Genomic DNA, 26,817 nt, shown 5'->3' on the forward strand with positions numbered 1-26,817 from the left:
TGACCTGTCAAATTATCATAGGGCCATAATATGACCTGTCAAATAACCATAGGGCCATGATCTGACATGTCAAATTATCATAGGTGTAACGTTTGGGGTTTTGCTCTCCTCAGGGAGCAAACCCCTAGCGTTACCTGATGGTAATTAACCTGTCTATCTGCCCTGATTGCATTCATTGGTACCTGGCGTGTCTAGTTAGGTTGGCTTTATATGCTCTTCCTGGTTACTATTGAGATTGTCAGTCGATCACTGAACCTTGCCGTAAGTAGTACCTTGCATTCTTGCTAAAGCCTTATCGCTCCTTGCCACGGAGGATAAGTTCATTCACCATTCAGTTATTGATTACCTGTCAAACTACCATAGGGTCATAATCTGTCCTACTGTATCAAACATTTCCATAGGGCCATGATCTGTCCTATCAAAAATGATCATAGGGCCATAATCTGACCTGTAAAATTACCATGGGGCCATAATCTGACCGGTCAAATTACCATATGGCCATAATCTGTCCTATCAAAAATGTCCATAGGGCCATGATCTGTCCTATCAAAAATGACCAAAGGTGTCATGGTCCGGGACTTGCCCACTTTATCCCTGCTCTGCCAAGGATTTTGAACCATCTGCCCCTTTCAAATACTCACACACACACACAAACCTCTGCCTCTCTGTCACCCTCTCCTGCCAGGCATTGGACATTGATTCCCGCACTCATTCTGCCTCTGTTCTTCCTGTCCACTCTGTCTGTTCCCTCTCTCATCTTCTCTCTCTCTCTCCTCTGCTCTCTCTGTTATTTCTGTCCTCTGTGTCTGCTCTCTCTCTGCTCTCTGCTCTCTCTCTCTCTCCTCTGTCCTATCTCCCCCGCTACAAACATGGACCCCAGCTAGAGTCTCCCTCTCTCCCTCTCCTGTTCATGTCCCCCCTGTTATTTCTGTCCTCTCTGTTTGTTCTCTCTCTCCTCTGCTATCTCTCTCTATATATATATATATATATCTGCTCTCTGTCTGTTCTCTCTCTCCTCTGCTCTCTGTGTTCTTTCTGCCCCCCCCTCTCTCTCCTCTGCTCTCTCTGTTATTTCTGTCCTCTCTGTCTGCTCTCTCTCTCCTCTGCTCCCTCTGTTCTTTCTGTCCTCTGTCTGTTCTTTCTCTCCTCTGCTATCTCTCTCTCTCTCTCTCTCTATATCTGCTCTCTGTCTGCTCTCTCTCTCCTCTGCTCTCTGTGTTCTTTCTGCCCCCCTCTCTCTCTCTCTCTCTCTCTATCTCCCTCTCTTTCTCTCTCCTCTGTTCTCTCTCTCTCCTCTGCTCGCTGTGTTCTTTCTCCCCCCCCCTCTCTCTTTCTCTCTCTATCTCCCTCTCTTTCTCTCTCCTCTGTTCTCTCGCCTCTGTTCTCTCTCTCTCCTCTGCTCGCTGTGTTCTTTTTGCCCCCCCCTCTCTCTCCTCTGCTCTCTCCCCCTCACTCTCTCCTCTGCTCTCTCCCCCTCTCTCTCATCTCGTCATCTGCTCTCTCTCCCTCTCTCCTCTACTATATGTCTGTTCTCTCTCTCCTCTGTTCTCTCTCTCTCTCTTCTGTGTTCATGTCCCCCTGTGTTATTTCTGTCATCTGTCGGTTCTCTCTCTCTCTCTCTGTCTAGGTATCTCTGTCTAGGTATCTCTGTCTAGGTATCTCTGTCTAGGTATCTCTGTCTAGGTATCTCTGTCTAGGTATCTCTGTCTACGTATCTCTGTCTAGGTATTTCTGTCTAGGTATCTCTGTCTACGTATCTCTTAAGGTCACCATGAATGTCTCCGCATACTGTTTGGTCTTCCCCTTTTATCCTCCCTCAGTCTCTCTCTCTCTCTCTCTCACCTTAAGCAATCAAACGGCTTCTCTGTTACAGTGGGTGACAATATTGTCACAAGGAAAGATGAAATTACATACCTGGGTTCCATCCTAGAGGCAAATCTTTCCTGTGACAAAATGGCAACCAATGTAATCAAAAAAGTCAGCCAACGAACAAGATTCTTGTACCGGATCTCCTCTCTGGTAAACAAGAATACCCTGAAGACTCTAACAGGGGCACTCATTCAAGGGTACTACGACTATGCTTGCACCTCATGGTACCAAAGCACATCAAAGGCACTAAAAACAAGATTAGAAACATCACAAAACAAACTGGTCAGACTACTACTTGACCTTACTCCTAGAACCCACCTCAGCCCTGCCCACTTTGACAACCTAGGATGGCTTAGAGTAGACGACAGAGTACAGCAACTTGCAATGGGCCTGGTCTACAAGATACACTACACCACTAACGTGCCCATGTACATGTCGAAATACTTCCCAAAGGTCAGTGAATACCACAACACCAGAGGGAGTTCCACAAATCATGTTCAACCCAGATTCGGCTCAAACAAGGGACTAAACATGTTTCGCAATTATGCCACAACAATGTGGAACGCCCTACCCACAGCTGTAAAATAATGTGAATCCCTACCCACCTTCAAAACCGCACTCAAAGAGCACCTATGGGAGGCTGCAATTCTAAACTGGCCCCGGTAAATGTCCAAACCCCCTCTTTCTGTGCCTGTTTTCATAGGCAGTTAGCCTCTGGTATGCATGCCATTAGCGTTAGCCACACTTCTAGGCCTCTTTTTCTTTTGGAAAGAATGATAATTTTTTTAATAAAAAATTAAATATTTATTTTAAAATTAATTATAATTTTTTTCTTTAATTTTTTTGCATTCGACTAAGAGGTTGGCAGTCGACTACGGCTTCGGTCGATTATTCGACTAATGGGGGTCAGCCGTAATATCTTGTATGTCATAATTGTCTGGATGTAACTGTATATCTGTATGTCCTGTATGTCATAAATGTCATGATGAATTGAAAATGGGGGACCCTGATTTAAACAAGATGAAAGTCCTTCTCTGGTCTGCAATCCCTTAACAATTGTGTGTATTGAGCCGTACTGTATTGTACAATCTGTTAATAAAGTTTTCAATCAATCAATCAATCAATCAATGTGTGACAGCTTCTCCTTTCTCTGTTTTAAATCTTTGTGTTTAAAGGAACACGGCAACTTTTTGGGAAATTAGCTCATTTGCCTTCTACCCTGGAGTTAGACAAGCAGAGATACCCTTATCTTCTCTGTGCAGGCTTAGGAAACAGCCGCACCGTTAGCCTAGCTCAGCGCCATTCACTGGAAGTAGGTGTGCCAGTGTAGCCTAGTTCCCAACAGTCACGAAATACACTCCAAATACAACTCCAAAACGTTCCTGTATACATGTTGTGACCTGTGTATTTACCGCAAAAAAGAAAATGATAATTTTTCTTCTTTTATTTTTTATAACTTTCTCTTTCTCTTACTTTCCCAATAGTTATGGTGAATATTAAAACTATACATCATTGTCGTAATTAACATATAAAAGTCCCATTTTTCCAGTACCTCAAACATGTATCTTCCTGTAGTCTGAGGATAAAAGTAAGTCTTTCCATTGTGTATATTTGACCTATAATGTCCATCCAATTTTCCTTTGTTGGAGGTTCTTGTTGATACCAGTGATGCGTGATCGCTTTCTTACTTGCTGCTAAAGATATTTTTATCAAATATCTGTCTCCTCCTACCAATTCCTCAGGTAAGTTACCCAGGTACAAAGGTCTCTGGTATCTTAAAACTCAATATATTGTAACAACCCTGGGATTTGGGGTGATTGGTCAGCCGAGCTGTCACTCTGCACTCTACCAACCTGGGGCTGGCGGCGACGCTATTGGTCGCGCAAGCCCGAGGTTGGTAGAGGGGAGGGGGCAGGGGCTGACCTGGGGGAAAGGTATAAGAGGGTGTGGCACCTAGGGTACGCTCTCTTGAGGCATGGGAAGTTGGGAGATGAGTCTTACAATGGCAGGCAGAGGTGCTGCACCCAGACTTGTATACCTGAAGTTGCAATAAAGACCTGAGTGAGAACTATAGCAACTGCCTCGAGACTAGTCATCAATAGCGGTTGAAACCTCGAAACATTACATGGGTGTCAGAAGTAAAAGTGGAGAGAGAGAAAGGAGAAGACGTTTCGCTTTGGCATTGTATTGTATATATGTATATTGAACACTTTTGTTTACATACTTTTGACTTCTATTTTATACTTATTTTATACTTATCTATTTTTATCTAGCACACTCTCAGAGGCAAAACAGAAAGAAGCATTTCATATAAAAGTATTCTGTATTTTTGTATGACAACTAATAAAGAAACTTGAACTTGAAACTTGAACTTGAGATGTTTCTCAGTCGGAGTAGGCCCTCATGTGTCTGAGTCTGTCACCCTTTCCTGTGGGGTCTCCCAGGGCTCTGTACTTGGTCCGATTTTATTTTCACTGTATTTGCTCCCATTAGGACACATTATAAACGCTTTTAAAGGCATCTCCTACCACCTTTACCTGGATGATACCCAGCTGTATTTCTCTTTTAACCCTGATTGCCCTGATGATTTTAATTCAAATTTTATTGTTTGAAATGAGTGTCTGTCGGCCATTAAGGCCTGCTTATAGCAACTTCCTCCAGCTAAATGAGGCTAAAACCGAGGTGCTCATCGTGGCCTCTGATGGCGTTGCATCCAGGGTGGCTGGTTGCCTTGGGTCCCTAGAAAGAAATGTGAGCCCCAACCTCAGGAACCTTGGGGTAAACTTTGATCAGGCCATGCACCTCGACACGCACATCAAGTCGGTGACCCGCACCTGTTTTTTCCATCTCAGAAACATTGCTAAGCTTAGGTCGATTGTTTCCCATTCTGACCTAGAAATTATTATCCATGCCTTCGTTTGTTCTCGTCTTGACTATTGCAACTCACCTGCCTCAATAAATCATCCATAGACCGCCTCCAATTCATCCAAAATACTGCTGCAAGACTGCTAACCAGATCAAGCAGAAGGTGTCACATTACTCCAGTAATTTTTAGAATTTATTTCAAGGTCAGGTGCTCACTTTTAGAACTTAACAGGTACGTGTTTCTCACGGACAGTTTGCTGACTGACACTGGCTGTGTGACACGGAAGAGAATATAACAAGACATTTCACGAGTCACACCAGTACGAATGAGTGTAATTAGGACAGGGAGACGGGTCAATTATCCACCAGGTAACGCTAGAGGTTTGCTCCCTGAGGCGAGCAAACCCCAAACATTACATGAAACCATGTGTATATTATGATTGTGGACATAATGTGTCTATATGTGTGATGTGTATATTATGATTGTGGACATAATGTGTCTATGTGTATATTATTATTGTGGACATAATGTGTCTATGTGAAACCATGTGTATATTATGATTGTGGAGATAATGTGTCTATGTGTGATGTGTATATTATGATTGTGGACATAATGTGTGATGTGTATATTATGATTGTGGACATAATGTGTCTATGTGAAACCATGTGTATATTATGATTGTGGACATAATGTGTCTATGTGAAACCATGTGTATAATGATTGTGGACATAATGTGTGTCTATGTGAAACCATGTGTATATTATGATTGTGGAGATAATGTGTCTATGTGTGATGTGTATATTATGATTGTGGACATAATGTGTGATGTGTATATTATGATTGTGGACATAATGTGTGATGTGTATATTATGATTGTGGACATAATGTGTCTATGTGAAACCATGTGTATATTATGATTGTGAACAAAGTGGGGCTCGCAACTCACTTTTCAATGCTCCAAAGGTGTTTATTTGTGACAAACAGCAGATATACAACGTTTCGACCCTTCCGGTCTTTTTCAAGTATAAACAAGAAACAGGAAATTACATATTTTGTATACAGAAATTAATAAATTGGCTATCAGCCCCACCTGGTGACCAGGGGCGGTACCAAGACTTTCATGATTTTTTAATACATTTTAGACATGATTTTATAACAATTCATCTTTTACATTTTATGAAATTTTTTTAAATAATATTTTTTTGAGAGCAATATATATATATTAAAAACAGTATTAGACATGATTCATTAAACCTACAGACAGACAACAGTGTATAAATTCCATTCTTTAGACCCTGTCCAGGTCCTAGCAACTGAAAACAAAAAAGGAAAAAACAAACAAAGTAACCCAGTATGAAAGGTTTTTAAGACTCTACCTATTAACTGTCTCCCTCTATTGGCTTATTTATACTGTAAATAACGCCAAATATCAAAGTCCTCATTGAGTCCTGTTGGTGCCATAGGTTTGAGATAATGGATCCACCATACTTCTCTCCTCAATAGGAGATTATCTATCTCCCCCTTGTCTTGGAAGATGCACTTTCTCTATTCCTAGTGCCTTTTTAAAATGTAAAGCTACTGGGCTTTATTCATATATTATGATTGTGGACATAATGTGTCTATGTGAAACCATGTGTATATTATGATTGTGGACATAATGTGTCTATGTGAAACCATGTGTATATTATGATTGTGGACATAATGTGTCTATGTGAAACCATGTGTATATTATGATTGTGGACATAATGTGTCTATGTGAAACTATGTATATTATGATTGTGGACATAATGTGTCTATGTGTATATTATGATTGTGGACATAATGTGTCTATGTGAAACCATGTGTATATTATGATTGTGGACATAATGTGTCTATGTGAAACCATGTGTATATTATGATTGTGGACATAATGTGTCTATGTGAAACCATGTGTATATTATGATTGTGGACATAATGTGTCTATGTGAAACCATGTGTATATTATGATTGTGGACATAATGTGTGTCTATGTTACCTGTTTATTGCACAATGTTGTTATTGGATTCTATTATATGTTGTACTACTGTATTGCACATCGTTGCGGGCAAGACCACCCGCATTTCATTGTATACTTGTATGCCGTGACAAATAAAACTCTTGACTCTTGACTTGATAATGTGTTGCACAAACTGTGTCGGTGCCTCTCCTTAATCTTAGTCTGGCTTGGTAGAGACAGAAAAACATAACTCTCAGGTTACTTTCTCACTAGTTCTACAAACCATATCCTAATGAATCTTCTTCAGGTCTCTATAGCCCATCACTCACTATGTAAGGGGAGCGGGTGCAGGTGGTGAAGCCTTTGACTCCTACAGAGCCCTCGATGTGACTGTGGGTCGGATGGAGCTGGTGGTAGATGTTCTCCTCCTGCCACTCCCGGTCCAGACTTTGGTAGTGGCAGATCGGACCGGGCACATCCACGTTGGCGTAGTCGCTGAGGCCCGAGCTGAGGGTGATGCGCTCAGGGGGGGTTGAGTCCGGGCCGCCTGGAGGCACACTGCTACGGTGGGGTTCTGGTCCAGGGGAGAGGTCAGATGAGGTCTGGGGAAGGACCTATCGAGGGGAGGACAAACACATTAGAATTCTTGAGACAAAGAGCCACATGATAATAATAATAATAATAACCTGTATTTGTAGAGCACCTTTCGTACAAGAATTGCAGCTCAAAGTGCTTCACAGCAGCAAATAAAAACAGGCATACACAATTGGCATAAAATGAGCACAAAATGTACAAATAAGTGCAGACATAAAACAAGTATAAAATAGATAGCTGCAAAACAGACAAAGTCAAGGCACAGAAGACCAAATCACACCGTTTATCATATCAGGATCCAACATCCCAATAGGATGCACAGATACAGACCAGCCAGACGCAAGGTGTCCACGCTGAAGACAATAAGGACCATGTTTCTGTGGTGCTGGATGTTTGTTAAGAAGACTTTTACAGAAGCAGAATTCAGGTGTGTGAGAGACCTTTAATGGAACGTTTTCAGATAAGCAACGCGTTCAAGGCTATAAAAGTCGCCGTGTTGTGCACGTTGAAGACAGATGTGATATAGCACATTCATACGCCCTGGGATTTGATTGAAATAGTCTCACATGCAGGTTTATTTATGAATGACTGTGTCTTATAATACATAATAATATTATCTGCAACACTTATATCATTGGAATATTGGAAGTTACAAGATTTTGACATGACAGCAGTGAATAAATACTCTGTAAACAAACAGATTGAATTAAAGTGATTAGTTTAGCGACGATGTTTCATTTGACAGATGATCCTGAAGCAGGGGCGTCGTTTTGGTATGGCAAGGTATGGCACTCGCCATACTGTACCTTGGCAAATTAAAATAGTAAAATAAAAAATATATATATTTTCTTTATTATTTTTTTCTTTATTTCTTTATGTTGATTTAGAATTCGAATGTCAACATTATGAACGAAGCTTGGAACTATTCGGTACAGCCCTAGCATTGTTTTGATATTGTCAATTATCTCACTTTTACTAGGTGACTTTTACTGTGACTAACTGAAATATGCCACAAAAAGAAAAGAAAATGGACATACAGTAGTTTTTTAATCAAAGGGCAGCAGAGAGAAGTGATACAGGGACACAGGTAAGGTCTTACAATGGCTTAGTGATTATAACAGTGCAGTTCAGCATTCAGTAACCCATACATTTTGTGAACGTGTTTTTGTTACTGCATTCTGTTGAACACACACCTCAGAACCGTACCTCAGAACCGGCTCAATTGCAAGAAAAATAATAGACAGTTATGATATTACATTCTGCATAATTTGTATGCAAAATATTGTGGTTCCCTGCTTTAGTCTGTTGACACATTTGTATACTAAAAATGCTTGTGTAGTCCTGTGTCATACCTAAATGTCATATAAGTGAATTGTATAGAAACAACTCACCAAAAGTGACTATTGCACAACTGATTTGACAAAAAAAAATCCACGCCCAGACAGAACACACACACACACACACACACACACACACACACACACACACACACACACACACACACACACACACACACACACACACACACACACACACACACAGGGGTGTAACGGTACACAGAAGCCATGGTTCGGTATGTGCCTCGGTTTTGGGGTCACAGTTTAGTACGAGTTTGGTACAACAGGAAAAAAGCTACACAAATCCCAAATGCATAAGGCTATGTTTCTTTTCTTTTGAACAGACAGTAGTGCAAGTTATACCTAGCTCCACCTAGTGTCTATAGTCCCCCCTGAGAGAGCTGGTACAGCCTGGCCTTGTAGTGCATCAAGCAGTAAACATAAGGCTTGAAAACAGCGGCATAAGTAGTTGTTGTTGTCCCATTCTTTTCTGCCTGTCTCCAGTGATTGGCTAAGTGATAGATTTTACGATCATCTGATTACGATCTTGTGGTCGTAATCTGTTAGTTACTGCAAACTGCCCTTCTGAGGCTTCTTCCTATTTTCTTTCCCTCTTAATTAAGGTTTTCTGCGAGTTTTATCCTTATCTTCACCACGGGTCAAAGGTCAGAGGGTGTTTTGAGACATATGTTTGTGAATGTGGTGTTGCTGTTTCTTTATGAATTGTTGTTAATTATTATTGAATTATGATTGAAATTGCAGTCAAATTAGGAAACTAAATGAATAACATTCATTCAATGTAATCCACAAGTAATAGGGAGGTGTAGTGGTTACGTCATTGCCGTTTTTCGTGTTCCACCCTCTGTCCAACGCAATGTATTTCCCCATTGCCCATTTCCAAATCTCGTTTAAAACAAATAAAGCATTAACATTTGCATGGTGTACCTTTCTGTGCTTCATTCATCCACAATCTATAGCTCAACATGAAAATATTCGCAATTAATCATAAAAAGAAATCGCCAAATTTTATTTCAACCAGAAATGCTTAAACAATAATGTTAGTGATAGAAGATAGATAATCCATTTTCCCAATGATAAATCCCTATACGGGTGGAACAACCAGTGACGTCAGACTACACCTCCCTATTGGAAGTAGCCTTTACCGCTAATCAGATTATGTCAGTGAGATAGTGATTATGTTGCTGATCACAGTCAAGGAAACTATAAAAGAAGGAAGGGTCACTACTTCAGAATACCAGTGTTCTATGCTCTGCTTGGTGCCAGACTTTGGTGCCAGTTATTTTGAAGCCTGTATTAGGATAAAGAATATACAAACTATCTGCGGAAATATACGTTAGCTAGTTAACAATGCAACAAATTGCGGATGATTCTGACATCCAAGGTAATAGCCTGTTTGAATGACGATGGCTGATCACATTCAACTCGATGTCGGCCTGACGGGAAGTTCCCACACTTGCTACACGGTGACGTGATGACCCTCCCTTCTTTTATAGCTTCCTTAATCACAGAATAAGCAGTGCCCTTCTCTTCCCGACCCGGACAGGACAAACCACACCTTACCTGGAGGAGTAGGAGGAGGAGGAGGAGGAGGAGGAGGGGTGGTGACTTTGTAGTTGTAATGATGGGGGAGAATAAAATATCATGAACATAAACAAACATGCATAATTATTATAATGCATTTTTTTTTTTAGTTGTGTCAGTTTTGGATACAAAGTTCCGTATTGTAGATTCCAAGTGTTGTCTAGTGACATGGCCGGGTGCAGGTGATTATACGTGATGTGATTACAACAAAAAGGTAATTGTAATCAGATTACAGTCACTGTAAAAGGCTATGTAATCAGGTTACAGACTATTTGATATTCTGGGGGAAGGGGGGAATCACTCGTTAGATTACTTAGAAAACATTTGTGAAGCAAAAAAAAGCATTCAGGTTGTGATGATTATAAACAAACATTTGCTACGTCTTGATATAATGGTTGATTGTGGTTGTGGATGATGATGATAATAGTAACAGTGTGGATGATGGTAATAGTAACAATGTGGATGATGATAATAGTAACAGTGTGGATGATGGTAATAGTAACAGTGTGGATGATGATAATAGTAACAGTGTGGATGATGATAATAGTAACAGTGTGGATGATGATAATAGTAACAGTGTGGATGATGATGGTAACAGTAACAGTGTGGATGATGATAATAGTAACAGTGTGGATGATGATAATAGTAACAGTGTGGATGATGATAATAGTAACAGTGTGGATGATGATAATAGTAACAGTGTGGATGATGATAATAGTAACAGTGTGGATGATGATAATAGTAACAGTGTGGATGATGATAATAGTAACAGTGTGGATGATGATAATAGTAACAGTGTGGATGATGATAACGGTAACAGTGTGGATGATGATAATAGTAACAGTGTGGATGATAATAGTAACAGTGTGGATGATGATAATAGTAACAGTGTGGATGATGATAATAGTAACAGTGTGGATGATGCACACACACACGCACGCATGCCTCGCGGGTGGTCCAAAGTGACGTCAGACTACACCTCCCTATAGAAGCAAACAGAAAGAGCAAGAGTGCTGAAGTTTGAACAAACACCAAGCATGGCCTCTGCTGAGCTGAGGTTATATCATTTATCACCAGGGCCCAGGAGTTCAAAACTTTTAATCTCTATCTGATCCGATCAGATTTTTAAATCCCATTTTTTGTGATCCAGGATCAGACAACTCTGCCACATTTTGTCCCGGTATTTCAAAGCAATCCAGGATAGGATCACCCTGATCCAGATTGAGACTTTTCAAGATTACTAGACCCTGAATATCAGTGCTTTAATCCTACCGATCTCCATCTAGTGGATATGGGAAAAAAGGAAGACAAGGACCACATTGCAGAGACATCTATAATGTCTAATTATATTGTTAAATACATAAAGGACATAAAATCATAATGGAATTGTAATTAAAAAAAAATACTCCCACTAGGGTAAGAACAAAAAAACCTTCATTCAAAGGCAGCTGATCATCCAGACGTGCTTTGAGGGGCTGAATTCTAAGTGAGATTTCAGTTTGCTGAAGGTGATGAGTGATGACAGATGGACTTTTCTTTGTTGAATATATTTTTTCTTTATTCTAAAGTTCTAAATACTTTTATGAGCATAAATATTCATGTGTTTTGATCAACGGTTAACGGTTAATCAACGGTTAATCGTTGTTTTGCCATCAGCATTTGGTTGAAAACAAAATAGGCCACCATTAATGTGACCAAAACATTTGAAATACCCGTTTTGAAGATTTGATCCAGATTAAAGCTTGGATTTGATTTCCTGATCTGATAGGATATCAAAGTGATCCTGATTCTGTTTTTTGGTTTTGAACTACCCACAATCCAGATCTGATCCGATCAAATAGGGATTAAAAGTTTTGAACTCCTGGGCCCAGAGGACGACTACGAGACAATTACAGAGGAGACACTGAGGTTATATCATTTATCACCAGACGACTACGAGACAATAATTTGGATAAAGGATTAAGGCCACAGCGTGTCGGAGTGTCCTTGAGCAAGACACTTAAGCCCTAATTGCTCCCGATGAGCAGGTTGGTACCTTGCATGGTTGCCTCCGCCGTCGGTGTGTGAATGTGTGAGTGAATGGGTGAATGTTGGATAAAAGAGCTATATAAATGCACCATTTACATTTTTTAAGCCCTGTTGATACTCACTGATAATACGAAGGTTGACCTCGGTTAACTGTGCGATGTAGCTGCTTTGTGTTGTTTGTATAGCACACCAGTATGTCCCAGCATCCGCCTCAGTCAGGCTGGAGATGGTGCCAGTATAGACTCCCGGACTGGAATATGACAGAGTATACCTTTCTCTTGTTTCATTTTTTAATCCTTGAGCTGATATTAAATTCCTGCAGTCGAGGTCGTCGTCTTCTTTGCAGAAATATCTGACGTCGCTTTGTTCATATCGTGACGGTGGATATTTGCAGTCGATGGAAACTGTTCCTCCAAGATAAGCGGTCATATTCACTGATGTCTCGGAACAACCATCTGTCAGATATGTAAAATACAACTTCAGTATGTCTCTGTAAGTATATTTTTTGATTTGAATTAATTTTAGATTTTAAATATGAAACAGAAATTGCCTACCTCTCAATAGCTCAAATGTCACCTCAGTGTAAAGGTCAGATGTAAACGTACCAGGAACGTCCACTCCACACCAGTATCTCTTTCCCACATCTTCTTCATTCAGTCCTCTGACCATCACCTTGAAGTAGTTCAGACTACGGTCGTCGTACAGAGAGAATCTGTCCTTGGTTTCCCAGGTCTTTTCTATTGTTGTGTTTACCTTTATATTGTCATTACAATTAATACCCCAGGCTGGACCTGTGCATAAATATTTGTATCCATTTCGGTTTTCTTCTGGGTATGTACAGTTAACGATGACAGTTCTTCCTCTGCATCCCGTCACGGTGAATGAGCTCGCATAACCTGTCAAACACAGTATAATATAATGTTATATAATAACCAATTATATAATAACCAATATAATGAATCCATCTTATCTAATATGTATGTGTTTCTCTCCTCTTCATGAGTCCAAGCATACTATTCCTGCAAGCTATACTGTTTTTTTTTTATTATAAATACTCCCATCAATTTACCTCACATAAAATTACCTAATGTGTATGTCAAGTAAGAAAGAGAGTCTGATGTGCTTTTCACACACAGTACAACATATTTGTTACAAAGAACATTACAGTGAAAGATAAGAAAGGACGCAGGAAAGAGAAAACATGAGCAATTGAAGTAAAGGAATTCAGACCAGAGTAAACACTGAAGATATTACAGTAGCCTGAGCAAGCGTCATCATCGAACACGATGGACAGCTAAGAGGAAGAGTGTGTGTGTGTGTGTGTCCGTGTGTATGTGAGTGTGTGTGTGTGTGTGTGTGTGTGTGTGTGTGTGTGTGTGTGTGTGTGTGTGTGTGTGTGTGTGTGTGTGTGTGTGTGTGTGTGTGTGTGTGTGTGTGTCCAATGTGTATGTGAATGTGTGTGTGTGTGGGTGTGTCATTTGACTCATTTCCATGAATTGTCTACCTCAGACGAAGAACCATCTAAGTCTGTTTTCAGAGGAACGATGCCTTCAATCTTTGTTATCTAAAGCCGGTAAAGCTAGAGTATTCACTCATAGTTAAAGGTTGAGTAGTCTCTTGAGATACGTCACACTCACGCTCCCAAGTGATTTAGATTAACTTCACGGCCGCAAATACATGGGCTGTTCAAAGAAGACTCGTATGGTTCTTCAGTGCGAGACCTCAATGAGAAGGGTGTCAGTGTTTCCTCTACATGCGTTCAACTGCAACAAACATTTAACTTAAAGCAACCACAGACCCAGTGCTTAGAAGTAGTACACTCAACTATCCAAGTACCCAAATATGAACCATTTGAGTGCTTACTACCTGCACTATAGAAGGAAACAAAAAGAGCAAGAGTGATGAAGTTTGAACAAACACCAAGCATGGCGCCTGCTGAGCTGAGGTTATATCATTTATCACCAGAGGACGAATATGAGACATTACAGAGGAGACACTGAGGTTATATCATTCATCACCAGAGGACGACTATGAGACAATACAGAGGAGACACTGAGGTTATATCATTCATCAGCAGACAGAGGACGACTATGAGACATTACAGAGGAGACACTGAGGTTATATCATTCATCAGCAGACAGAGGATGACTATGAGACATTACAGAGGAGACACTGAGGTTATATCATTTATCACCAGAGGACGACTATGAGACAATTACAGAGGAGACACTGAGGTTATGTTACCTGTCACGAGGCAGAGGACGACTACAAGGAGGCTTCTCATCTTGAGACTCTGAGACTCACAGGGAGGAGATCAGATATCTTTGCTAATATCTCTGTAATGTGTGGTTACTCTGGTTGTTTAACTCTGTCTACCTCTGCAATGTGTCCGCCACTATTCAGTATCTCTGTCTCGCTCTCACCCCGGCTGCGTGCAAATGAAGTGTGATACAGTAGGCTTTCTGAGTAGAACGTGAGTAAGTCAGACCTCCTGCTTCCTGCTTCCAGCATGAGCCGAAATTTGAAGAGCGCAAATGCAGTGAACATTACAAGATGCTAAGTGGACACTGAACTGCAAGGCAGGCTTCTCAAAGACCCAGATCTGGATGTGTACACAAGGCACATGGTGGATGAATGGACGCATGCCTATCAAGACCATGGACCAGCAGGAAAGAGTTTCTTACCACATGCTGTGTGCCTAATGAACACAAACTCATAACTTGAATTTGTACCTGGCACCAACAACACACCACATCCACTATGCTGATTACTGTACACTCCATGCTGCATTTTTGTAGTCACTGTAGACTATACTGTATACCATTTTCTTTCACAGTATTCATACTTTCTTATTATTTTTTAAATATATAGTGTATATATATACTGTATATGATCAGTTTTCTGTATATATATTATCAAGGTGTAACTATTTGTATTGTGTTATTGCTTATTGCGTTTCATATTCTTGTATGCTGTGGGAGTGAGTGAAGAGTAAGCATTCCACTGTACTTGTTACATGTAAACAAAAACTCTTGAATCTTGAATCTCTAGAGGACTTGAGGCTGTGACTGGACACAGCCCCCGTGTCTAAGTGTGAAGCGCGTCGCAGAAGAATCTTTGTTCACCATCAAAAATCCTATTCTTATGAGTCTTGTGTCTTATTCTGTCTCTGGGTGGATAAAGGTTCAAATAAATCGTGTTTCACTGTTGAGTGAATTAATCACTTTTAACTTCAATCATGAATCATATGGTGACTTGTCTCTTGTCTCTTCAATACATTAGGTTCCACTCTGATGTAAATGTAAAGGTAAAAGTAAATCGATTGCTTTCTTGTCAATTTGCCCAAGGATATTTACATCTGTCTTTTTGGATATTCCTCCTATTGATGAAATGTGATGATATCAATAATGAATCAAATCAATAAATGAGGTGCCAAGATACAATGGATTTAATTAATCTGACAAATAAGGAATGTATACTCTTCTAGCTTCTTGTAACTGCTTAGTTACAATAAATAATTTAAGGAATATTCATCAAATCAGGGATGTTGTGTTCTACCTCATGAAGTAAATACTGTATGCAAAGATAATGAGAGTTAGATTTCCTTTTAAAACACACATTAGCTTATTATAACTCATCTAATACAACAAACAAACACACCAAGTTACTAATAGAAATATTATTACTGGCAGATGACATATAATTAATTCTGTTTGAAAGAAAAGCTAACTTGCTGGGCAGTTCAGTTCCAAGGCTATAACTCAGAGAAGCATTCAGGAAACATTTTGTTAAGGTAACAAGGTGCCAGAATGAACAAGTATGTTACAGTTCAGTTTACTCAAACCAATGTGTTTGGTTGCAAAAAGCTGAGTCCTGTTAATTTGATCTCATTCTGCCGCTTAGGAAATGTATTGGCATTAAGATTAAGTGGATATTTAGTGGCTCTAAATATTAACTTGTGAAATATGAGACGGATCAGATAATATTGGTGCAGCATTCAGTAATATTGTTGTAGCGACACGTCGGGGCAGATGGAGAAAATATGTCTGTTTCAGAATTTCCCAAACGTATGATTTAATTTATATGTATTGTTATCATCATTATTATATAGATATATGAATAGATGCAATGGTAAATGGTGCATTTATATGGCGCTTTTATCCAAAGCACTTTTTGTTCCTCACATTCACAGAGGCAACCATGCAAGGTGCCAACCTGCTCATCGGGAGCAATTAGGGGTTAAGGACACGTTGACATGCTGCCTGGGAGGAGGGGGAATGGAACCTAGAACCTTCCGATTAGCAGAAGACCGCTCTACCTCCTGAGCCACTGTCGCCCCCAGATTACACTATATTATATGTTCTTCTTTTTTGTTAGATTCAATTGTCTAGAGTCTAGACAGTAGCCTCAGAGGATGTTGCTGGGTGATTGACAGTAGAGTAGGCGGGGCTTTGGATCCTGACAGTGGAATAGTCACAGGCCGAGGAACCGCCTTCAGTGGTGGCGGGAAGAGGGCTGCCCTCCGATTGGATGACAGTGGCTTCGTTGGGGCAGTCCGGATTCTTCTGGACGTTGAGGCTGACGTACTGTAACTGGAGAGAGTCTGAGGGATTCCTGGGGAAGTTGACCAAGGCGTATAGGGAAGAAGGTCCTGAGTTTGACTGTAGGGGGCTCTCCTGTACCTCCTCATAGACACGCTCTCCCTGGGGATGAGAGGAGGGAATGAGACAACATACAGAGAAAGAAAGAAAGAAAGAAAGAAAGAAAGAAAGAAAGAAAGAAAGAAAGAAAGAAAGAAAGAAAGAAAGAAAGAAAGAAAGAAAGAAAGAAAGAAAGAAAGAAACAGGGAAGAAAGAAAGAAAGAAAGAAAGAAAGAAAGAAAGAAAGAAAGAAAGAAAGAAAGAAAGAAAGAAAGAAAGAAAGAAAGAAAGAAAGAAAGAAAGAAAGAAAGAAAGAAAGAAAGAAAGAAAGAAAGAAACAGGGAAGAACGTGGGCAAAAACTCTGTTTTAAACAGTAATTCAGCATGATTTGAATCTGTTTAGAGCGATACACTGCTCTGTTGTGCCACCTAGACTAATTACATCAACACTGTGATTATTGTACCGTAAATGAGGGCTAATAAATTTTTTACTATTTTATTGCACTACACTATATTGCACTATTTTACTTTCATTATGTCTAACCAGAGGGTGTTGATCAGTCCCGTCTCACCTGGTGCCTGGTTGATTCCAGTATGTCTGTATACTACGAGCAGGAGGATAACTACCAGCAACACAGTCAGACTCACAGTCGCCATGACAACTACAGAGGGACCTGTGACAGAGACACACATCTGGAAACAACACTAGAATACAGGCTGAACAGACACACATCTGGAAACAACACTAGAATACAGGCTGAACAGACACACTGCTGGAAACAACACTAGAGTACAGGATGAACAGACACACTGCTGGAAACAACACTAGAATACAGAGCATTGTCATCATTATCATGTAGCCTTAGCTGGATTATGATGTTTTGTTGGCTGAATTAAGAGGAAACACTGATGATAACCTTATGGCAATTCATAGAAATTTGCTGTTTTTGATCAAGTTTTGTTTTATTTGTCACATATAAGGTACATGTACATTTGCTTCTGTATGAGCCTCCTGAGATTGTGCTTGTTAGTTTAGTATAAAAAAAAAAGGTAAAAAGAATAAAGACCAAACACTATATAAAATATATATACAATATACAACTAAAGTACAAACTAAAGTACAAAATGCAAACAATGAAGTACAAAATGCAAACGTAAAAAATACACGCATGCATGCACACAAACACACACACACTGTCTGCGTGTGTCTGTATTGTATGTGTGGCAGTATTCTGTGTGTACAGCAGTAGGTGATTATTACCATGTTGTGTGGAAATTATGCTGAAGAGGAGATGGTGGTGCCTCTGAGGAGGATGAGGAAGAGGAAGATGGTAGTTCCTCTGAGGAGGATGAGGAAGAGGAAGATGGTGGTGCCTCTGAGGAGGGTGAGGAAGAGGAAGATGACACTGGTGCTGACGTTGGTGTCGTGAGGGTTTTCACACTTTGAAAGCTACAGTGGGACAAAAGAAGCAAGATGGTAATGATGGTCTCTCTCTCTTACACACACACACACACACACACACACACACACACACACACACACACACACACACACACACACACACACACACACACACACACACACACACACACACACACACACACACACACACACACACACACACACACACACACACACACACACACACACACACACACACACACACACACACACGCACACACACACACACACACACACACACACACACACACACGCACACACACACACACACACACACACACACACACACACACACACACACACACACACACACACACACACACAGTACACTTCAATGTTAGGGCCCAATCTCACATCAGTACACTTCAATGTTAGGGCCAGATCTCACATCAGTACACTTCGTACCCCTAGACGGCTCCAGCTCGTAACAACGACTCCCAAGGTCATTTTAACCATATTTAGGTTCCTTAGACAACCTGAACTACATCTTTATCCACCGGGAGGGACCTCTAATGAACGACGTTGCGTGGTAACTTTTGCTTTCCTTCACGACCAGCGGTGAAACTGTCAGGACGAGGCTGAGACACTTGTTGCATTTCAGTGCACAAGGGAAGTCCTGGTGTTGTTGATGTGTGAACTGCTGCCGTCTCTGAGCTCAGCAGTGCGAGCGTTAACTCTACTCACCCACAGAGAGGTGGATTCTGGTGTGTAGTCAGCAGATCTTCTATCACAGCCGCACCCATGGCCGTAGCCAGCTATGAGGTCACCGAGGTCCGGACCTCGGTAACTATTTGTAACTATTAAAAAAAAAAAAAAACATTATATAATTTTTTTTTATAAAAAAAATTATAATTTTTTTTTTTTTTTTTTTGTCAACGACCGGCCCACTACTAGGCTGAGACATCGGCCCATTGGTACTGACTGACACTGGGCTGGCCCAATCACATCTCTTACTAAGCACCCCCCCCGCCAGTCGTGCAGGTATATGATTGAGAGGGGGGCTGTGGTACATGACTGAGAGGGGGCTGTGGTACATGACTGAGAGGGGGCTGGTACATGACTGAGAGGGGGCTGGTACATGACTGAGAGAGGGCTGGTACATGACTGAGAGGGGGCTGGTATACATGACTGAGAGGGGGGCTGGTATACATGACTGAGAGGGGGCTGTGGTACATGACTGAGATGGGGCTATGGTACATGACTGAGATGGGGCTGTGGTACATGACTGAGAGGAGGCTGGTACATGACTGAGAGGGGCTGGCTGGTACATGACTGAGAGGGGCTGGTACATGACTGAGAGGGGGCTGGTACATGACTGAGAGGGGCTGGCTGGTACATGACTGAGAGGGGCTGGTACATGACTGAGAGGGGGCTGGTACATGACTGAGAGGGGGCTGGTACATGACTCAGATGGGGCTGTGGTACATGACTGAGAGGGGGCTGGTAGATGACAGAGGGGGCTGGTATACATGACTGAGAGAGGGCTGGTACATGACTGAGAGGGGCTGGCTGGTACATGACTGAGAGGGGCTGGTACATGACTGAGAGGGGGCTGGTACATGACTGAGAGGGGGCTGGTACATGACTCAGATGGGGCTGTGGTACATGACTGAGAGGGGGCTGGTAGATGACAGAGGGGGCTGGTATACATGACTGAGAGAGGGCTGGTACATGACTGAGAGGGGCTGGCTGGTACATGACTGAGAGGGGCTGGTACATGACTGAGAGGGGGCTGGTACCATGTATTGTGCATCATTGTAGGTCAAACCATTAAAAAGTTAATTTCCACGGCAGCCATTTTGGATTTTGGTCTCTCACAAATTTCCCCCGCCTTTTTAAAAAATCCATTGAGAAACGAAGTGCCACAGATGACCCAACTACTAGGTCCATATCGTATCATCATAATATTATTTTTTAAATCATTAGGATAAGGGTTCCCTTGATAAAGATGCATGAAAAGGCTGTATAATATACAACACCAGTAGCTCAACTGCAAAAACTGCTTTTTTATTTGATTAGATTTATTTGGAAATTAAAAACACATCATAAAAACAAATGATCTTGACCAATTTGTATTCCTGAGGATATCACCTAAAAGCATTCATTAACAAGCATTAACACTTATTTCCAAGGTGGTCCTCGATGGAAGACATAAAAACACAGCACATTATAGCCTACTCAACTGCACATTTTTCCTCAACTGCAAAAATGTATGCCTACTTATGTATTAGCCTACAGGGAAAAACACATTCACAACAGGCAGCAAAGTTTGTTTTCAGCCAAGTATGGTAATAAGGTAACTATATATATATGGTATGGATTACTTACTCTTAATAACTTATTACTATCTGTGGTAGCTCTAGTCTCCACCTACACAAATTGTTTTTGTGCTTACCATTGATCATGCACCTTCACGTGGTAGGCACATAGGTCAAACTCCCCAAACAAACACACCATTGATTTAATTGCCATATAAGATGAATATAAAACAAGAAGGTGATCTATTAACTGTGTAAACCTTATGCAATATTCATCATTGATATTTGAATACTTGAAATCTGTATGAACTGAGTAGTTAGTATCAAATGAAATAAGATGGAACTGCTCCATGCATTCATTGAATAAACAACTATTTTCTCATTACCAGTATGGTATTGTTTAAATTGTACAGCTTTTTGCACATCTTTGTCAGGGGATTCCAACAATTCTGGACCTGAATGTACCAGTTAATTGTAATCATCTCTCTCCTTATGTCTAGTCAAGCCAGGTTGTGGAGGAGAGAGACAGGGATGAACAGGCTATAGACTACGTTGCCCATCCTGAGCCTGCTATGATGCAGGTGTTTTTACATCACCACCCAAAACAAGATTCAGCCAAGAGCGAGTGAGTACACTGGTCCACTTGTCCATGGCACTTACTACCCAGCTTTGTAATGGGTTGGGGGGGGGGGGGGGGGAATAGTACAGTAGGTATTTAAGGGGACCGTAAGGATGGTGTACTGGTGGGTGGTGTCCGACCGATTATAGTGGGCCGGTCTGGGCCAAAAAAATAAATGGACCTCCCTAATTTCTAAACCCTGGCTACGGCCCTGGCCGCACCAGCATGTCCCAGAGTCCTCTGGTTTCAGCTCCATGATAATCAACGCAAAGTACTTCAGCCTCCCGTTATCCCTGAGGGAATACCTGCCGTTATTAGATAGATAGATACTTTATTGCCATTTCAACACATGGTTGATTGGGATTTGTCTCTGTGCAATGCTTATTTCATCATAAAACTGTGTAAAAAAACATACAGGATAAAAACATACAATATAAAAACATACAAGAAAACATACAATGCAATCCCTGAAGTAGAAGTATTTCACAAACATAAAAAAAAAATATGCTACAGTGCATAAAAGAGCTCAGTGCTCCATTTAAAGTGCATATTGCCTTAAAGTCGGCTAGTGCTAGCCCTCATAGTACAAAGTGCCTGTGCATTAGGGCTTGAGTTCAGGTGACAACCTGAACCTGACAACCTCAGGATATGTGCTATTCTAAAAACTAGATGTCCTACACCTGAGACATTGGAGTCTTCTACCAGAGGGAAGGGGGTTAAAGAGGTAGTAAGCAGGGTGAGAGGGGTCACTGATCACCTTCTCCCCTTTCCGCCTGATGTGTGTGGCATATCATATGGAGGCCACAGAGGGAAGATCAATGAGCCAAGATTTTTGACGCCATGCGTTCAGTTCTTTCTAGCTGTCCCCTATCATGGACGGTTGTGTTTCCGTACCACACCGTCACTGAGAAGGTGAGGAGTCTCTCCACAGTGGCTCTCTGTAGAAGCTGAGCATCGCCTCCGTTACACCGGAGCCGTGCAGCTTCTCCAGCAACCCGAGTCACGTCGTGAGCCGCGATGTCGTCCCAATCTGACGATACGAGAAGGCAATGATGTCTCACAGTATCCGACACACCAGAATGAAGCATCTATATGGATAACAATGTTTGCATTGTTGCCATGTTTAATCAACGCTAGGTTTGAATAAAGGATGAGGGCCTGTTGATACATCAGTGGTTGATGTTGTTGAAAATTCCTTTCATGGCCTTTTGTTAACACCTCCCCCCCTCCTTCCTGTGCCACTAACCCCTTACACCTACCCAGAGGCGTCTATTCGAATCCTAACGCATTTATGCTTCCGCGTTCGCGTTTTGCGAATCTGATTGGCCACTGCCGTTTCTGGTGCGATCTGATTGGCCACTGACGTTTCTGGTCATGTGACATGTGCGCCCAATCGCGTGACATTTCCGCCTCGACCAGCAGCAAACTACCTAACGCCTAGTTTATCACTGGTTAAGCTTAGGCGACTCTTTCGAAGTTGGTTACGGTTAGAGTTTGGAATCAGGGCTGGTGTTCTATCGCCATGCTCTAAGACAAACTCTAACCTTAACCAACTTCGAAAGAGTGCCTAAGCTTAACCGGCGAAAGAACTTGCCGTCACACGATTGGTGCGACCAGAAACATCAGTGGCCAATCAGAGCGCAAAACGCGAACGCGGAAGCATAAATGCGTTAGGATTCGAATAGACGCTACCCAGAGCCATATGCACCTACCACTTGGTCAATCCCTTCCCCCATCCCCTTCCTCTGTGTCAGATAAGGTCATACGGTGATCTGACAATAAAGTCAGGGAGCTTGACCCAATTCTCCTGGCCAGAAAACATCAAGTCCTCCACTAAACTCCTAAACAAACTTGTATTCGATTTACCATGTTTTAACAAATACATTTTTAGATGATCACGCGCATACTTAACCTCTCCGTTTTCCACAACCATACTTACTGGCAATATTCAAGTGCACCTGTGTTAAGAATAAATTAGATTAGATTAGATTGTACTTTATTATCATTATATTTGCATACAACGAGATTTGGGACTCAAACTTAAGGTGCAGTATAAAATCACACAAGTAATAAAAGAGAAACATAAAATACTATACAAGAAACATAAAATACTATACAATAAAACAATGTTACAATACAATATACAAAAATAACAATATACAAAATAACAGTACACTTAACTGCCACCTTGGAGTCTCTCTGTTCTCATAGCACACCAGTATGTCCCAGCATCCTCCTCAGTCAGACGGGAGATGGTGACAGTATAGACTCCCCGACCGGTATCTGACAGTGCATGCCGTTCTGTCCTTGTATACACAGAGCTGTGAGCTGATATTAAATCCCTGCAGTCACGGTCATCGTCTTCTTTGCAGAAATATCTGATGTCGCTTTGTTCATATCGTGATGGTGGATATTTGCAGTCGATGTAAACTGTGCCTCCAAGATAAGCGGTTATATTCACTGATGTCTCAGAATATTCAGGACATCGCCATAATCTGACCTGTCAAATTATCATAGGGCCATGATTTGACCTGTCAAATTATCATAGGGCCATAATATGACCTGTCAAATAACCATAGGGCCATGATCTGACATGTCAAATTATCATAGGTGTAACGTTTGGGGTTTTGCTCTCCTCAGGGAGCAAACCCCTAGCGTTACCTGATGGTAATTAACCTGTCTATCTGCCCTGATTGCATTCATTGGTACCTGGCGTGTCTAGTTAGGTTGGCTTTATATGCTCTTCCTGGTTACTATTGAGATTGTCAGTCGATCACTGAACCTTGCCGTAAGTAGTACCTTGCATTCTTGCTAAAGCCTTATCGCTCCTTGCCACGGAGGATAAGTTCATTCACCATTCAGTTATTGATTACCTGTCAAACTACCATAGGGTCATAATCTGTCCTACTGTATCAAACATTTCCATAGGGCCATGATCTGTCCTATCAAAAATGATCATAGGGCCATAATCTGACCTGTAAAATTACCATGGGGCCATAATCTGACCGGTCAAATTACCATATGGCCATAATCTGTCCTATCAAAAATGTCCATAGGGCCATGATCTGTCCTATCAAAAATGACCAAAGGTGTCATGGTCCGGGACTTGCCCACTTTATCCCTGCTCTGCCAAGGATTTTGAACCATCTGCCCCTTTCAAATACTCACACACACACACAAACCTCTGCCTCTCTGTCACCCTCTCCTGCCAGGCATTGGACATTGATTCCCGCACTCATTCTGCCTCTGTTCTTCCTGTCCACTCTGTCTGTTCCCTCTCTCATCTTCTCTCTCTCTCTCCTCTGCTCTCTCTGTTATTTCTGTCCTCTGTGTCTGCTCTCTCTCTGCTCTCTGCTCTCTCTCTCTCTCCTCTGTCCTATCTCCCCCGCTACAAACATGGACCCCAGCTAGAGTCTCCCTCTCTCCCTCTCCTGTTCATGTCCCCCCTGTTATTTCTGTCCTCTCTGTTTGTTCTCTCTCTCCTCTGCTATCTCTCTCTATATATATATATATATATCTGCTCTCTGTCTGTTCTCTCTCTCCTCTGCTCTCTGTGTTCTTTCTGCCCCCCCCTCTCTCTCCTCTGCTCTCTCTGTTATTTCTGTCCTCTCTGTCTGCTCTCTCTCTCCTCTGCTCCCTCTGTTCTTTCTGTCCTCTGTCTGTTCTTTCTCTCCTCTGCTATCTCTCTCTCTCTCTATATATCTGCTCTCTGTCTGCTCTCTCTCTCCTCTGCTCTCTGTGTTCTTTCTGCCCCCCTCTCTCTCTCTCTCTATCTCCCTCTCTTTCTCTCTCCTCTGTTCTCTCTCTCTCCTCTGCTCGCTGTGTTCTTTCTCCCCCCCCCTCTCTCTTTCTCTCTCTATCTCCCTCTCTTTCTCTCTCCTCTGTTCTCTCGCCTCTGTTCTCTCTCTCTCCTCTGCTCGCTGTGTTCTTTTTGCCCCCCCCCTCTCTCTCCTCTGCTCTCTCCCCCTCACTCTCTCCTCTGCTCTCTCCCCCTCTCTCTCATCTCGTCATCTGCTCTCTCTCCCTCTCTCCTCTACTATATGTCTGTTCTCTCTCTCCTCTGTTCTCTCTCTCTCTCTTCTGTGTTCATGTCCCCCTGTGTTATTTCTGTCATCTGTCGGTTCTCTCTCTCTCTCTCTGTCTAGGTATCTCTGTCTAGGTATCTCTGTCTAGGTATCTCTGTCTAGGTATCTCTGTCTAGGTATCTCTGTCTAGGTATCTCTGTCTACGTATCTCTGTCTAGGTATTTCTGTCTAGGTATCTCTGTCTACGTATCTCTTAAGGTCACCATGAATGTCTCCGCATACTGTTTGGTCTTCCCCTTTTATCCTCCCTCAGTCTCTCTCTCTCTCTCTCTCACCTTAAGCAATCAAACGGCTTCTCTGTTACAGTGGGTGACAATATTGTCACAAGGAAAGATGAAATTACATACCTGGGTTCCATCCTAGAGGCAAATCTTTCCTGTGACAAAATGGCAACCAATGTAATCAAAAAAGTCAGCCAACGAACAAGATTCTTGTACCGGATCTCCTCTCTGGTAAACAAGAATACCCTGAAGACTCTAACAGGGGCACTCATTCAAGGGTACTACGACTATGCTTGCACCTCATGGTACCAAAGCACATCAAAGGCACTAAAAACAAGATTAGAAACATCACAAAACAAACTGGTCAGACTACTACTTGACCTTACTCCTAGAACCCACCTCAGCCCTGCCCACTTTGACAACCTAGGATGGCTTAGAGTAGACGACAGAGTACAGCAACTTGCAATGGGCCTGGTCTACAAGATACACTACACCACTAACGTGCCCATGTACATGTCGAAATACTTCCCAAAGGTCAGTGAATACCACAACACCAGAGGGAGTTCCACAAATCATGTTCAACCCAGATTCGGCTCAAACAAGGGACTAAACATGTTTCGCAATTATGCCACAACAATGTGGAACGCCCTACCCACAGCTGTAAAATAATGTGAATCCCTACCCACCTTCAAAACCGCACTCAAAGAGCACCTATGGGAGGCTGCAATTCTAAACTGGCCCCGGTAAATGTCCAAACCCCCTCTTTCTGTGCCTGTTTTCATAGGCAGTTAGCCTCTGGTATGCATGCCATTAGCGTTAGCCACACTTCTAGGCCTCTTTTTCTTTTGGAAAGAATGATAATTTTTTTAATAAAAAATTAAATATTTATTTTAAAATTAATTATAATTTTTTTCTTTAATTTTTTTGCATTCGACTAAGAGGTTGGCAGTCGACTACGGCTTCGGTCGATTATTCGACTAATGGGGGTCAGCCGTAATATCTTGTATGTCATAATTGTCTGGATGTAACTGTATATCTGTATGTCCTGTATGTCATAAATGTCATGATGAATTGAAAATGGGGGACCCTGATTTAAACAAGATGAAAGTCCTTCTCTGGTCTGCAATCCCTTAACAATTGTGTGTATTGAGCCGTATTGTATTGTACAATCTGTTAATAAAGTTTTCAATCAATCAATCAATCAATCAATGTGTGACAGCTTCTCCTTTCTCTGTTTTAAATCTTTGTGTTTAAAGGAACA

The sequence above is a fragment of the Notolepis coatsorum genome, assembly GCF_963971535.1.
Source record: "Notolepis coatsorum genome assembly, chromosome: 7".
NCBI classification, from domain to species: Eukaryota; Metazoa; Chordata; class Actinopteri; order Aulopiformes; family Paralepididae; genus Notolepis; species Notolepis coatsorum.